The 16,798-nt window shown below is 41.5% G+C and overlaps 1 protein-coding gene across 1 annotated transcript in view; it reads left to right on the top strand.

The window, feature by feature from the left end:
* The window catches only part of RELL1 (RELT like 1), a 74,377-nt gene extending 58,177 nt beyond the window's left edge, over nucleotides 1-16,200 (top strand). Inside the window, exon 7 of the mRNA XM_065544863.1 lies at nucleotides 13,829-16,200. The gene's annotated coding sequence lies outside the window, so the exon portion shown is untranslated. The remainder of the gene's footprint in view (nucleotides 1-13,828) is intronic.
* The last annotated feature ends 598 nt before the right edge of the window (nucleotides 16,201-16,798 follow it).

Genomic DNA, 16,798 nt, shown 5'->3' with positions numbered 1-16,798 from the left:
TAATATTCTAAATAGAATGTTATCAAGACTGGGGCAGGATTTCTCTCTCGCTCCTCTGGCTCCTTCTCCCTTTACAAACCCCAAATCTGATGTTGGGCATGGCCTCCCCTGTTCTTCTCACCCTGCTTTGTTGGCCTGCGTTCTTTTTTGTGGCTACATCTAACTTGCCCTCTTGCCCTCCGCCTGATTTATTTTGGCAATGCGGTTAAAATGGTGTCTTTTTTCTACAGAAAATGTGTTTTGGTTTCTCCTGACAAGAATAAGCTTTTGTTCTTCAAAGTTAAATAAATCGAATTGCTTTCAGCCTCCAAATGCCACTGCCTTGTCTTCATTGTCACTGGTCTTTGGCTTTTTAAAAATGATCCTGTCCTAAGCATTCCATGTCGCATGTTTCTGAAATCTGTACTCTTTTTTCCATTCGCTGATAGTATCCTGTTGGAAACATTGATTTAGTGAGTTTACATAACCATATTTAAAAAAATTTTTTTTTAAATTAATCAGATTTTAATGGACACATGTTGCATATATTTATCATGTCCAATGCAATGTTTCCAAATATGTATACGTTGCGATGGCTAAATTGAGCTAATGAACATATGCATTGCCACACATACTTATAATTTTTTTTTTGGGGTGAGAACACTCCAAATCTACTCTTAGCAATTTTTAAGAATGAATATATTATTAACTGCAGTCACCATGTTGTACAATAGATCTCTTGAAATTATTTATCCCCTCTAACTAAAATTTTGTGTCTTTTGACCAACCCCTCCCCCGCCCCTACCTCTAACCACCTTTCTTCTCTCTGCTTCTATGAGTTCAACTTTTTTAGAGGCCACATGTAAGTGAGATGATGTGGTACTTGTCGTTCTGTGCCTGGCTTATTTTACTCAACATAATGTGCTCCAGGTTTATCCATTTTATCTTCAAAGACAGGCTTTCCTTCTTTTTTTCTGGCTGAACAGTGTTTCATTGTGTATCTATACTACATTTTATTCATTCATCTGTTCAGGGACTCTTAGGAAGATTCCGTGTCTTGGCTATTGGGATTATGCAGCAGTGCACATGGCAGTACAGATACCTCTTTGACATACTGATTTCAATACCTCTGGATATGTACCAAGAAGTGGGATTGTTGGATCATATGGTAGTTCTATTTTTAATTATTATTATTATTTTTTCATGAGACGGGGTCTCACTCTTGCCCCCGGCTGGAGTGCAATGGCACATCGCCACTGTCTAACTGAAATTTTATGTCCTTTGACCAACATCTCCCCAACGCTCCCTTCCTGTTTTGCCCCCTTTTTAAATTGGGTTATTTGTTTTCTTGCTTTTGAGTTGTTTGCTTCTTGTATATTTTGGATAGTAACGCTTTACAAGATGTATGGTTTGCACGTGTTTTCTCCCATTTGAGAAGCTGTCTCTTCACTCTGTTCATTGTTTGCTTTGCTGTGCAGAAGCTTTTTAGTTTGATAAAATCCCATGGGTCCATTTTTGTTGCCTGTGCTTTTTGGGTCTTATCAAAAAATCGTTGCCCAGATCAGTGTCATGGAACTTCCCTCCTATATATTTTTCTAGTAGTATTACAGTTAGCGTTACTCTTATCAAAACAAAAATTAATAATATTAGACATCTCTTTATTTTTGTTTTATTATTCAGACTATTGTATTGATTTTTATTTTAGTATTTTATTTTAGTGATTAAAAGCTTGGTTTTAAACTCCTTACTTTTAATTGTGCTACTTAACCCCCAATGGTTTTGGGGAAGTTACTTAATGTTTTCAAGCCCTGGTTTTTTCATCTTTAAAATGAGATTGTTGCTGGACATACATGATATGATGTATATGTAGTTCATAAATCAATCCTTGGCACAGAGTATCTGCTAAACATTCACTGCTGTTAACAGTTGTCATGCCTGGTGGTCTTAATGATTTATTAGGTCATTTATCAAGCATCAACTTTTGGTGCTGTGAATTCCTTTTTACATCTTAACAACATTACAGCTTTGACCTCTCAGAACATCTCAGAAATAGATAGTATTTGTCAAGTCCCTTAGGAATTTGGGCCATTTTCTTGTTTGCATTAAGGAGACCTTAGAAATAACCATTCCCAGCCAAGTGTGGTGGCTCACGCCTGTAATCTCAGCACTGTGGGAGGCTGAGGCAGGCGGATCACGAGGTCAGGAGATCGAGACCATCCTGGCTAACACGGTGAAACCCCGTCTCTACTAAAAAATACAAAAAAAAATTAGCCAGGTGTAGTGGCGGGCGCCTGTAGTCCCAGCTACTCTGGAGGCTGAGGCAGGAGAATGACGTGAGCCTGAGAGGTGGAGGTTGCAGTGAGCCGAGATTGCACCACTGCACTCCAGCCTGGGCAACAGAGTGAGACTCCCATCTCAGAAAAAAAAGAAAAAAAAGAAAGAAAGAACCATTTCCTTCTTCCAAGAGGTGGAATTAAAATTAGTAACAAGGCGATGGAAAAGTTTTGCTGACAAGTTCTTTTTATTATAAAGATCAGAGGGTGGAATAAATTGAAATGCTGGACTGAGACGTTTTCGGCCTAAGCGTGACTGCCGTGCCGGTGCTCTGCTTTGGAATAAAAGTCTCTTTGTCAAGACTCTTTCATGGCTCAAACTCCCTCCTGAGCATCCGTGGCTGGTCACAAGGTGGCTCTTCTGACCTTCGGCCGCCTTCATGTTCTCCTCTAACAGTGAGGAAAGGCCCCTTGGCTCCTTTTTTTGGCCTCTGTGATAGGAATTATAGTAGAAGCTCCTTGGGGACCCTGTTGAAAGTTGTACTGCTTGATTTGCAGTCCTCTCAATTGCTTTTCTTTTATTCATTCTCCAGGAAGCAGGTAATGATGAGAAACTGCAGGTACTACTAGTTAGTTTATTTTTTTCTCTCTCGCTGTAATTTTTTCAGGAAAAATGCATCTTTTTTAAAAAGCAAAAGGATCTCAGATTTGATGGGAGCTCTTAAACTTGATCCGCTGGTCTTATGGGGCAACGGAATATAAGAAGAAACTGCACCTAAAGTAGGCATGGATTAGGCCACCTGGCTTGGTTTTCTGTGGCTAAACACATTTCTGAAAGGTAAAAGCAGTGCGATGATGCCTGCCCTGCTCCTGTCTGGAAGACTAAGGCCACTGAGTCCATCTTAAATGTGGGGGTGGAGGGAGGTTAGCATCTGCCCCGCACCGGCTCTGTGAAGACTAGGTAGGTAGAAGAGAAAAGCTGAGTGAGGGATGGGACTTCAGAAGCAGTTTTAGGAGTTGTAGGTAATAATATCCTATTTTACAGATGAAGAGCCAGGCTTAGAGGGATGAATGTTCCCCAAACCTCAGGGCTAGGTAGTGAGAGGGCTTGGGTGGGAGGAAATTTGTACTTGGGAGCTTACAGGCTCAGTGGCCGTGGAGTGTGAGGGAGCTCTGCTTTTCTTGGCAAGAAAGCAAACCAGCCGCCCTTTCTTCACGTAGCTCAGCAGCTCACAGAACTGATCACTCCAGCCTTGGGATGGCCTCCTTTGGCCTCCGATGGGATCATCTGATGAGCAGCTGATGGACTTTAAGGCTCTGCCTGGATCAGGTCCATGTCTGTGAGCCATTCAGTTTTCTTCCAGGTAGATGAAGGTCATAGACTTGTAGACTTCAGAGCAGCTGTGATCTCTAGTTCAGATCAATGGAGGTACAATTATATCTTGAAAAAGTATTTCTTGGCCGGGCATGGTGGCTCACACCTGTAATTCCAGCACTTTGGGAGGCCAAGGTGGGCGGATCATGAGGTCAGGAGTTCGAGACCAGCCTGGCCAACATGGCAAAACCCCATCTCTACTAAAAATACAAAAATTAGGTGGGCATGGTGGCAGGCACCTGTAGTCCCAGCTACTTGGGAGGCTGAGGCAGGAGAGTCACTTGAACGCGGGAGGCAGAGGTTGCAGTGAGCCGAGATCATGCCATTGCACTTTAGCCTGGGTGACAAGAGCAAGACTCTATCTCAAAAAAAAAAAAAAAAAAAAAAGCATGACTTGAGCCCCTACTATCTGCCAGGCAGTGGGCTGTGTTTAGGGATGTGGCAGCGTGTCAGACACAGTGAGGACCGTACTCTTACAGAGCTACTCTCCTAGTACTTATAGCAGACTTTTCTCCCCTGCACCTCCCAGGCCCCTTGTTTAGTGCGTGTTGTTACATATGTTGTTCAAGATCACGCTGAGAGTTCATTACGGAGCCAGGAACTGGGCTTCCTTATAGCTCATTCCTTTACTGTCTCCAATGTATTGGATAGTACAAGTGTTTGAAATGGAATTTTTTTAAAGGCACTGAAATATAATGCATGGGATAAAAGAACTGAAATAGAATGCATGGGATAAAATACTTAAACAGCCTAAAAATCTGCAGGGTGAAAAATAAATCCCCAAAATAAATCTTTGCCCCATCTTTATGCCCCTAACCCCTTTGTGTATATCATCTCTTAAACCTTTTCTCAAGTGAACACCACTGTGATCAGTGTTCTCTATGTTCTTTCAGGATTATGCTGTTCACGTACGTGCTGATGCAGTATGTCAGTGTATATAAAGCCCCTCCGTTTGCCTTTCTACACATGAGAGCATGGATACTATACTTGTTGGTACCTTGCTTTTTATTGAAGTTGGTGATTTTTACGTTCTGTGGTTCCCTGACTGTTGAGTTTTTGTCTTACTCACAGATGACTGAGGAAGAACCAGCTTTTACTCCCCCATATTGACTGAACCATAAGGAGTGAAAATGGTGGACACAGTTAAAAAGCTATATGCCCTGTTTGTCCTCAGTTGTTGGGAGTGGCTTCAGTACGTTTATGGCCATGATCTGGGAGTTTTGAGCGGACCTGAAAACATACTTTGCTGTCATCAACTATGATGTTTTCTCTAAGTTATTCTTCCATGGCCTTGTTCTGTGCACAGGAGATACTAAAACGTATTTATCAGTATTCCCAGAGTTTAGGCAACATGGGGGACCAGGGATTTTTGATTTGTTTTGCTTTGAATTGCCACCAAAGCAAGCCATCTCCTCCTAGCACATATCTCCCTGGGCAGGGGCCTGCCCCAGGGCCCCTTCCTGTTGTTGACCAGAGGTGACCCAGTGAGCTAGAGCTTCTCTGTTCTTCCTCTTTATCCCTATCAGCTGTTTGACATCTGCTCTTTTCACTGTAGAAATTCAGCAATGTTGGAGGCTAGAGACTTTGGAGGGCCTAAAGACAGACTCAAGAGGGCATGAGGGAAGTGGAAAATGAAATGCTTTCAGAGACATTTTTACCTATAATTAGAAAGAAAATTGAATTAATGGTTATAATCAGGATTTTAATTTTTCTTTATTTTACTATTATTATTTTTTGAGATGGAGTCTTGCTCTATCACCCAAGCTGGAGTGCAGTGGCGCGATCTTGGCTCACTGAAAGCTCCACCTCCCAGGTTCACCCCATTCTCCTGCCTGAGCCTCCCGAGTAGCAGGGACTACAGGTGCCCGCCACCGTGCCTGGCTAATTTTTTGTATTTTTAGTAGAGATGGGGTTTCACTGTGTTAGCCAGGATGGTCTCGATCTCCTGACCTTGTGATCTGCCTGCCTAAGCCTCCCAAAGTGCTGGGATTACAGGCATGAGCCACCACGCCCGGCTGATTTTTATTTTTCTTAATTTGTACCTTGAGACCTTGAGTACTACTAACATTGAATAGCTTAAGTTAAAACAGTACCTATTTTCTGTAAGTAACAGGACCTAGGATACTGTAGTGGTTCCACCATAGAGGTTCTGGAATCAGACTTCTTGCGCTCAAGATCTTGGCTGTCACTTTTTAGCTTATCTAGCTTTGGACAAATTACTTAGCCTCTGATGCCCCAGCTTCTCCATCTGTTAAGTGCGGATAATGATACTCCTACAACTTTGTAGGAATACTGTTCCTTTGTTCTAAGCAAGTGCAAAATAGGTTAGGTGTTAAATTACTATATCAGATGAGCGCTGTTTAAACTTGTAGCCAGTAAAAGTGTTCAAATTAATGTTTTTAATATTTCTTGATTCTCTTGAAGCTCAGAGAGGCTAAGTTAGACATCACCTATAAGGTAAAGCAGTATTGTCCATTTGATACTCAAGTGGAGGCTTACTGAAGGCCAGTTAGCTGAACTCTGTCTAGCTCACAAGCCAGTAGAGAGGCAATATCTAACTTGTTCCATTTTCCTTATTAGAAAGAGATGGTACTATTCAGAGTAATAAGTTATTCTGCCTGTAGCTTAGTGTAGACATTAAATCAGAAGTGTGTTGAGACTAGTAGGAAACTGCTGAATTGCATTTAAATAATTTCCAGTTGAATCCTTCTTTTTCCAGGTACAGAATAACTTTTTTTTTTTTTTTTTTTTTTGAGATGGAGTCTCACTCTGTCGCCCAGGCTGGAGTGCAGTGGCCGGATCTCAGCTCACTGCAAGCTCTGCCTCCCAGGTTCCCGCCATTCTCCTGCCTCAGCCTCCCGAGTAGCTGGGACTACAGGCGCCTGCCACCTCGCCCGGCTAGTTTTTTGTATTTTTTTAGTAGAGACAGGGTTTCTCCATGTTAGCCAGGATGATCTCGATCTCCTGACCTCGTGATCCGCCCGTCTCGGCCTCCCAAAGTGCTGGGATTACAGGCTTGAGCCACCGCGCCCGGCCCAGAATAACTTTTGATGTCACTTACATTTTACTTGGAATAAGGTGCTCTGATTCTACCATCTCAAAGGCTGGTAAATCACAAGTGTTCAGTTGCTGTCACTTGGGAAACCCATTGTTGCTAAATATATAAGTACATTGAAATTGCTATGAGAATATAACCCAGTAAAGAACAACCTTCAGACTTCTGTGAGATCTAAATCTAATGTCAGAAGATTCAAAACTGTAAGGAGTGCAGAATTTCTCATTGGTATTATTCAACAAAGAAGATAATATAATTTGCAGGAATATGCATTTCTGTCTATGCTAGTTTAAAAAAGTGATTTCTATTTTGAATGGAGAAAAACACCTAGAAACATTATTTTTCCTGAATTGACCCACATACATAGAAAGCTTCTCACTATTTATATTAAAAAATTAAGGTTTTAGTTATTAAGCCCCCTCCTCAAATTGGGGGTTATAATATTCAACTCATGGAATATGTAGTAGTCGATAAACATAAAAAATGCCCAACTTTACTAACAATGAAATAAATCCAAACCAAGATCACTTTTTGCTTCTCTGGTGGCAAAGATGAATGTTAACACTAGCATGACCATATAACTCACATCCAAAATGAGGAGGTAGCTTACACCTGTAATCCCAGTGCTTTGGGAGGCTGAGGTGGGAGGTCGGCTTGAGGCCAGGAGTTTGAGACCAGCCTGGGCAACATAGTGAGATCCTGTCTCTACAAATTAAAAATTAAAAAATTAGCTGGGCATGTGGCATACACCTGTAGTCCCAGCTACTTGGGAGGCTGAGGTGGAAGGATTTCTTGAGCTCAGGCGTTGGAGGCTGTAGTGAGTCAGGATAGTGCCACTGCATTCCTGCCTGGGTGACAGAGAGAGACTCTACAGAGAATAAAAGGGACACTGAATAATTATTCTGGGTAAACCAGACCTCCCGGGCAAACTGGTTCATGTGGTCACCTTGGATAAAAGGGTGCAGGGGCCGGGCGTGGTGTCTCACGCCTGTAATCCCAGCACTTTGGGAGGCTGAGGCAGGTGGATCACGAGGTCAGGAGTTCAAGACCAGCCTGGCCAATATGGTGAACTAAAAACAAAAAAATTAGCCAAGTGTAATGCCGCGTGCCTGTAGTCCCAGTTACTCAGGAGGCTGAGGCAGAAGAATTGCTCGAACCTGGGAGGCAGAGATTGCAGTGAGCCGAGATTATGCTATTGCACTCCAGCCTGGGTGACAGAGCGAGACTCCTTCTAAAAAAAAAAAGAAAAAGGGGTGCAGGAGGCTGGGTGCGGTGGCTCACGCCTGTAATCCCAGCACTTTGGGAGGCTGAGGCAGGCAGATCACCTGAGGTTGGGAGTTCAAGACCAGCCTGACTAACATGGAGAAACCCCGTCTCTACTAAAAATACAAAAATAGCTGGGGGTGGTGGTGCAAGCCTGTAATCCTACCTACTCATGACGCTGAGGCAGGAGAATCACTTGAACCTGGGAGGCGGAGGTTGCAGTGAGCCAAGATCGCACCATTGCACTCCAGCCTGGGCAATGACAGCAAAACTCCATCTCAAAAAAAAAAAAAAAACCAAAACAAAACCAAACAAAGAAACTCCCTCGGTGCAGGGAGATGGACATTATCCCACACCGAAGCAGGGAGTCTACAATGGTCTCGACCTTTGTGGTGGCAATCTGGAACTGTAAAAACTTAAATATGTACTCTTTGACCAAATTATTCCAATTAATAGATATCATGCATAAATGCAAAGATAATGTTCAAAGTTGTTCACTTCAGCATTATTTATAGTAGCAAGTAACTAGAAGCATCTTTAAATGTCTGTCAGTGAGGGATTAAGTAAATGAATTGTGCCTTATACATTTCATAATGGCCTGCAAATGCCAAAGATTGAAGTAGATGCTGGGTGTGATAGCTCACACCTGTAATCCCAGCAGTTTGGGAGGCTGTGGCTGGAGGATTGCTTTAAGCCAGAAGTTTGAGATCAGCCTGGGCAACATAGCGACCCTATCTCTACTTTAAAAAAAAAAATTTTTTTTTTAATTAGCTGGGCATGGTGGCATGCACCTGTAGTCCCAGCTACATGGGAGGCTAAAGTAGTGGCTTTAACTCCATGACTTAAGCCCAGGAGTTCGAGGTTCCAGTAAGCCATGATTGTGCCACTGTACATCCAGCCTGGGCAACAGAGTGAGACCCTGTCTCTTAAGAAAAAAAAAGATTGAAGTAGCATTATATGTACAGACACAGAGCATCTACTATATATTATTAGATTTAAAAGACGAGTTATAAAATATTCCAGTTGTGTTTAAAAATGATACGCAGCATGTCTCATTTTTCTTGGGTCGAAGTTGATTCTTTAAGCTTCCTCCCTGCATACTCGAAGCTCCTTCAGGGCTTGGGCAGTGCCTTTGGATGGTGTCTTCTCATCCTTTGCCGAGACTTCAGGTGGCACCTTGTACATAATTGGCCCGCAGTGATTGCTTAACAGGTGTGATAACACGGCATTCATCTCGTCATCAAGAGTCCTCTGCAGATGAGTCGAATTCTAATTCCCAACTACTTTGAAATACATTTAAAAAATGATTCTGTAGTTTTAAAATTTTGCAGTTCAAATAGAGTTACTGATTTTTTGTTTTTTTTTTTTTTTGAGACGGAGTTTCACTCTGTCACACAGGCTGGAGTACAGTGGCACAATCTCGGTTCACTGCAACCTCCGCTTCCCAGGTTCAAGCGATTCTCCTGCCTCAGCCTCCCAAGTAGCTGGGACTATAGGCATGCACCATCATGCCCAGCTAATTTTTGTGTTTTTAGTAGAGACGTGGTTTCAGCATGTTGGCCAGGCTGGTCTCGAACTCCTGACCTCAGGTGATCCACCCGTCTCAGCCTCCCAAAGTGCTGGGATTATAGGCATGAGCTATCATGCCCGGCTGAGTTACTGAAATTTTAATTAATATTTCGGTCTTTAAATGATTTTGTCATATTTGTTTTCTCCCCCATTTCTGAGATATATTTTTTGACCTCCACTGACTTTATAGTGTTGTGTTTGCAGAGTTTACCCTTTGGAAGTGGATTTAATTCTTGCTGTTTTTAATCAGTTGACAAACATTAGTACTGGGTCTTTATGCTTAAACCTTCATACGTGCATTAGAATCAATGAAGCATCTTATAGGAAAGCAGAGTCCTGGACTGCAACCCCATAGACTCTGATTTAGTAGGTCTCAGGGAGGGGCCCAAGGAATCTGCAGTTTTTGGTAGTATTTAAGCCGATTCTAAAGCAGGTTCTGCTGATCACTCTGGGAAACACTGATTTTAAAAGACTGTATGGGTTAGCCTAGATTAGCATGAATCTATTTGGCTTGTTAAATGAACAAGAGCATTTATTAAAATAAGGTATTCATGTTAATTTATAAAATTTAACACACAGTTTAGACCAGAGCAAGATTTAAAGGACTATAAGCACTGAATCCATTGTGATGCGATCCCATTAATCTCTATCTGCCAAGATGCCAATCTACACTGGCAGTACCATTGCAGGACCATGGTGTCACATGCACAGCAATCATAACCCGCAAGCGTGTAACCGCAGAATGGTCAGTAGGGCCTGGAACAAGATAAATCTCTAACTGAGAAGTATGAGCCTTAAAGGAGCACAGATTATTAGTGAACAATCACTTAAATGTAGCTCCAGGACTTCAGTGTTAATACTGCTGTCATGTAACTCTTTCTATAAACAATCTTCTCTATTTATTTTATTTAAAAGTGTTCAAGAAAATTATGAATCCAACTGTGTGATTCCATAGCCTTGTCTTAGAATGAGATGGAAATTCAGTGTTGTGTAAGTGTACTTTTGATCTTCCCGGGGACTGGGCCCCTTTAAAGTATAGGTTTTTAGCATCATTTAACTGTTCATGCAACCACAGTGATTTCCCCTGAGAGAGACCCTGACAGCATTTCTAGTTTCTGCATTTCCTTTCTGTTGCCCGCCACACAGGTGGGGAACAGAGAAGCGAGGGTACCAGAGGATCTCAGTGATGCTGTGGGTGTCTCTGGGGTGACCGGATAGCAATTCAGTGTGGAGGTAGCTTTGTGGTCTTCCAGGTCTGACTGCCTGGGATGGATTTCCTACTTTCCCTTTACTAATTGTGTGGCCTTTGGTAAATTATTGAACCTGGAAGCCTCAGTTTCCTCCTATGAAAATGGGAATCATCATTGATTGGCTCATGGAGTCATCAGGAAGATGGAGTTAATGACCCTAGAGTGCTTAGCATGACAGTACCTGGCACAGAGAAAGTGCTCTGCAAATGCCAGTGCTGTTACTATTAATCATAGACTTTTCCTTCCTGAACACCCTACACTTAGAGATTTTAGCGTTTACTGTTCATTAATCCGCTTAGGCTCCTAGTTTCTTATAACACATTTCTAATTTTTAAAGGGATCAGTTTCTTTTTTTCTAGAGAATCCTTTTTAACAAGGCATAGATATTTATATGTGTATCCTAATCAGAGACATATGGCAGCTTCAGTGGAACCATAATATAATGATAGGATTATGGCTTTATCTTTATAAGATTATGTCATAACCAATAAACTCTAAAGAAAAAGACAACCTCTTCCTTTGCTCCAGATAAATCTTGTGGGTGGTTCTTTGTTTTTTAAGATGGAGTCTTGCTCTGTTGCCCAGGCTGGAGTGCAGTGGCCGGATCTCAGCTCACTGCAAACTCCGCCTCCCGGGTTCATGCCATTCTCCTGCCTCAGCCTCCCGAGTAGCTGGGACTACAGGCGCCCGCCACCTCGCCCGGCTAATTTTTTTTATTTTTAGTAGAGATGGGGTTTCACCGTGTTAGCCAGGATGGTCTCAATCGCCTGACCTCATGATCCACCCACCCCGGCCTCCCAAAGTGCTGGGATTACAGGCGTGGGCCACCGCCTGGCCAGGTGGTTCTTAATTTTTATCTGTCAGTCTTCCTTTATAAGCAAAATGGTTACACTTTGAGATCTCTGAATTGTGTTTTCCATGTAATGGAACTTTGCTTGATTGTTTCCAGATTGAGTAGTCACTCGTGTAAATTGCAATCACCAAATTTCTCCTGAAGAGAGAGGTCAGGCTTGCTCAGTGTGGTGTGGTCCCATGTGATGGCAGCTGGGAACAGTGAGTGAGTGGGTGTTTCTTCCCTCTCCCACCCACTCCTGTTAGCCTTCTGGTGTATCTGTGCCCAGCCACACGTGATTTCTGACTGCTGCAGGACAATGTGGAAGGACAATGTGTAACACTCATTGTTGTTCTGGGTTAAAGAAGTACCTGGAAGGTCAGAGTGTTGTGTCAGTAATGTGCTACCTTCTAATAAATGTGTGTTTGTAAGGAGAGACCAGAACTGCGAGGGTTTTAATAAGATGAGCTTTCCCTTTTCTGCTTAGTTTCTGGTATTAGCAGTGAGGACTTTAAGCAGCAATTTGTATTTTTTACTTCCTCTCTCGATGATATTGCAGACAGTGCAGTTTTTATCAGCTGCAGAAGGCAGCTGTTGAAGAAAGCTAATGTGATTGTTGAGAGCAGAGAGCAGAGAATTGGATGATGGTAATGACCAGAATAGTTAACCTTTCGGAGCACACTGATCGCTTTTCCTCGTATTAAGCGTTGTGCAAACACTCAAAATGAGGAGTTTTCTAGGTTGCAGTGAAAACGGTTACTGTGATGAAACATTACTTTCTAGGCCTGACATCCCCCACCTGTGACTTTGTTATTTTCCTTGATGCAAAAATGTCTAGTTCTAAGGGAGCACATAAAGAGGAGACATAAAAATAGTGGAATACCATGCCTGTTTTCTAGATAACGGCCTAGTTTAAGGTTTTGCCTGGAAAATTCCCTCTCATTTTTTCCTTTTGTTATTTAGGGCCATTTTTATATTTCTCTACCTCTGGCCTTTCTACCTTTTTTCCCCCTCTGCTAGAATGTTTATATGAATTGACTCTTACCTGAAAGTAGTTCCAGACTTGACTTTGTTCAGTTTTACAGTAAAAATCCGCAGTTCTTGTACAGTTTTGGCAATTCAGTGCAGGGTATTACTTATTTCATTAGAATTAAAAACTTGATCCTTGCTGTTTTATTGGACAATGTTTCATTTCCTTTTTAGCTAAGGGGATAGAGGTCCTTTGCTCATCATCTCATTTGGGAAATAAATCTCTTTCTGTCTCTCTCCCTCATTCTTCTGCTTGTGCTCTGTCTCTATTCTCTTATAACCACTGAATATTATGGATGACCAAATGACAGAAGAGGATAACATAGATAATAATAAGGTACATATCTTGAAGGACAATCTGTAAAATAAGTAAAAAGTATGTTCTTCAAAACACTTCTACCAGCTTCATTGCTATTTCTTCATATTTCTGCAAGCTGGATCTGTCTCTGGTTTTGTTTAGCATTTATAGGGTACACAGGATTTTGGCAGATAGGAGAAGGTTTTGTTCCTGAACCTCATGTGGGTTCACCTGCATGGTGTGTGTGTTTCAGCATACACGGGGAGCTCTGTAATTTTAGTCCTGTCCTGGGTTATCCCAGTCTGTAAAACAGGAAAGTAAAAAGTCACAGAGCTGTTCATTACATGAGATAGTTATAAAAAGTCATTTAAAAAGCAGGGAGCTATTTTACAAGTATGGGGCTTTGTTTGTAATGTAAATGTAGACATTGACAAGGGCTGGTTGTTAGAATGACTTAAAAATACAATCCAGAACCCTGAAGGTACAATAAAGACCTAAGATGGAATGTTTAATCATTGTGTTCTTACTTGAAATCCCAACTGTGCTGTCCTGGATGGTCAGTAGAGACCTCCAGTCAACTCTTCCGTGGGGCTTTAGAAAGACACCTATGGAAGGCACATCACGTGGGAAAAGCAGGAGCAAGAGAGAGAAAGGGGGAGGGGCATGTACGTTTAAACAGCCAGATCTCCAGAGAACTCTTGGAATTAATTGTATTTTACTTAAATTTCTTCAGACTGAATTCTAGAAAAAAAATGTGTAATGGTGGAAGGAATGGGGTGGGATGGGACGGGACAGGGTAAGAATAGATTATAATTCTTCTGTGTTTTTAAATACTCAGGCAGATTAATATGTGATATGATGCTTACCCTTGGTTAAAGATCTACTTTTTTTGTTTTTTCTTGCAGGAATGACTTGACTTGAAGAACTCTAAGAGACTGAAAACTTACAAGATATGAAGTTGCCTCGGGAATTTTTTATATATTTTATACAGTTTCTGTCATGGAGTCAGCAGGCATGTGAATAAAACCTAAAAGGGAATGTTATTGCTGTGCCGTATACAAAATTCAGTTTGCTTTGAAAGAGTCTTGAAAAATTTATTATACTTCCGGGCAAGGAAAGAGCTGTTTTTATCTTCTTAACCACTCCCCGCCTCTACCCTTCCCAGCCCCTAATCCCAGGCCTTGGTGTACACACTGTAGTTTTTCCATTATGATCAGTATGTGCAGTGATACTATTCACGTACAGTCTGAGCTTATGCTCAGGGGTGTGTGTGTATATGTGTATACATGTGTGCACGTGAGCGTGAGTTTCTCTTTTTCCTGTTCCTACATCCTAGATCTTCATACATACAGGTTAGCTGTTACAAAAGATAAAAGATGAATCTTCAGTGGTAAAAGCTCAGTGGAAAGAATCTAGTCTAGCCCTGAGGAGTTGATTCCCCAAGGGACCATGGAGTCAGATGGGACCAGATGCTAGACTTTTGATGCCTTGACTACAAATTCAGCATTAACTCCTGCCACTACCATGTCACTCCTACAGCACTTACACATTTTGAGAAGGTTTTTTTTTGAGACGGAATCTCGCTCTGTCACCTAGGCTGGAGTGCAGTGGCATAATCTCGGCTCACTGCAATCTCCACCTTCCCAAGTTCAAACGATTCTTCTGCCTCAGCCTCCTGAGTAGCTGGGATTACAGGCATGTACCACCGAGCTTGGCTAATTTTTGTATTTTTAGCAGAGACAGGGTTTCACTATATTGGTCAGGCTGGTCTTGAACTCCTGACCTCAGGTGATCTACCCGCCTCGGCCTCCCAAGGTGCTAGGATTATAGGCGTGGGCCACTGCACCTGGCCTTTTTTTTTTTTTTTTTTCCCTAACCTTTAGCTGAGCGATTCTTGGTCAATCCATTGAGTAAAGGAGAAAATGGTTTAAAGTCACACACACACACACACACACACACACACACACACACACACACACAAAAATTTGTTTGGACAACCCAAGGCCAAGCCAAAAGAACCCTGCTTCTCATACAAGATGGACCTGCACCTACCTCTGGCATGTTTTTCTTTGTGTATTTCCTGTTTTTCCTCTTGTAACTAATGCTCCTTATTTAAAATACTCCAGTTACTTTCCCTTTAGGCCTGACAGACTTTTCTTTTTCTTTTTCTTTTTCTTTTTTTTTTAACTGTACATTTTACAAAACACCTGAAAGGACCCAGAGGCATAAATAGTAGTACGTGATTTATGGTAGCTCTGGGGTGAGCTGGCGGGGAGGCCAGTTACGAGGTCTCCAAGACCCGCCTCCATGTCAGTGTTGGGGGTGCCTTGGGCACTTCCTTTATTTCACATAGAAAAAGCACATCTTTCATTTGTGTCCCAAAAGATGATTTCCATAAAAATATACTTCAAAGTATTTACTGTACATAGACTTAAGCGATTCTATTTCCAGCATCAAACTAAACATGTCTAACCTTTTAAGTAAATGGGGAATTCAGTTCCATGAGAATTTTTACTGACAACTAATAAACACTGTGTGTGTATACATTCGTCTACACTGTGGACCGGAGAAAGTCAGTACGGAAATAAATTTCACTGAGATCCAGAAAGTAGCAATATAGGACTTCTAGTGGTATGTATTAGTGTAAATAATATATGTGCAGCCTAGGCTAATCGTTTTAATTAAAAACAAACAAGCATACTTTTTTGATTTAAAAAATATGCCCTCAAAATGGTGGGGGATAAAATGTAAGATATTCTTTAGCTTTAATTATTTTTCCATCTTATGCAAGTCAGAGCACTTTTTTTTAAAATAGCAATACAACAGGCAAGAGAATACTCAAAAATATTTAAAATTGTATTTATACCAAGAGTATGTTTTAAATATTTTCTAATACTTGAGCAGTTTTTGTCTGGCAGGCTTCCAAATTTGCCAAAAGTTAAGTGTTCAATATTTTCAACACATACGCTTTTTACTGGTTTATACTGAACTCTCTGAGAATTCCTAAGTGTTCCCAAAGCTACTGATGTTTACAGGTCTTGTGTTTCTTCTCCTTCTTTCTAAGGATGAGGGAATCCACAGCAGACTTTCTCTAGAAAACACTAATGATGGACAACTTTTTGGTGTCATAAATGAGTTGGCTACTACCTTGATGTAAAAATTTGTAAAGGAAATTTTTCACCATTTCGAGTGTCAAGTGTATTTTTAACTGTCTGGTTTGTACTTTTATGACTTTTGTACTACCAAAGCGGAGTTAAAAATAAAAATGTTAAACGCAGCGTGTTGTCTTGTGAGTGATCCAAGTATTGGCGCCTTGTACACTGGAAGTTCAGTCGTGGCAGTCTAATTATTGAGCTTAATTTTTTACTGTGCTGAGTTTCTTGTGTCTTGAAATATCAAGTGATCATTTGGCTGACTTTCCTCATGGGGTTTCCCGTCCTGCAGTACCCCTTCCCCTAACACAGGCATACCTTGCAGATACTGTGGGTTTAGCCCCGGCCTACTGCAATAAAGAAAATATTACGAGCAAGCCAGCCACTTGAGCTTTCTGGTTTCCCGCTACATATAAAAAAGCTACGTTTATCCTGTAGTCTATTAAGTATGTGCAATAATACTCTGTCAAGAAGCGTACATACCTTAATTTAAAATACTTTATTTCTAAAAAAATACGATAATCTGAGGCTTCAGCAAGTCATGATCTGTTTGCTGCTGGAGGATCTTGCCTCAATGTGGAAGGCTACTGACCAGGGTGGTGGTTACTGAAGGTTGGGGTGGCTGTGGCAATTTCTTAAGATAACACAGTGATAAAGTTTGCTGCACTGATTGACCCCACCTTTCATGAAAGTTTTCTCTGTAGCATGCAGTACTGTTTGATA

The sequence above is a fragment of the Macaca fascicularis genome, chromosome 5 (genome assembly GCF_037993035.2).
Source record: "Macaca fascicularis isolate 582-1 chromosome 5, T2T-MFA8v1.1".
In the NCBI taxonomy this organism is placed as follows: Eukaryota; Metazoa; Chordata; class Mammalia; order Primates; family Cercopithecidae; genus Macaca; species Macaca fascicularis.
The sequence above is the reverse complement of the archived record's forward strand: the minus strand, read 5'-3'. Positions and strand labels throughout refer to the sequence as shown.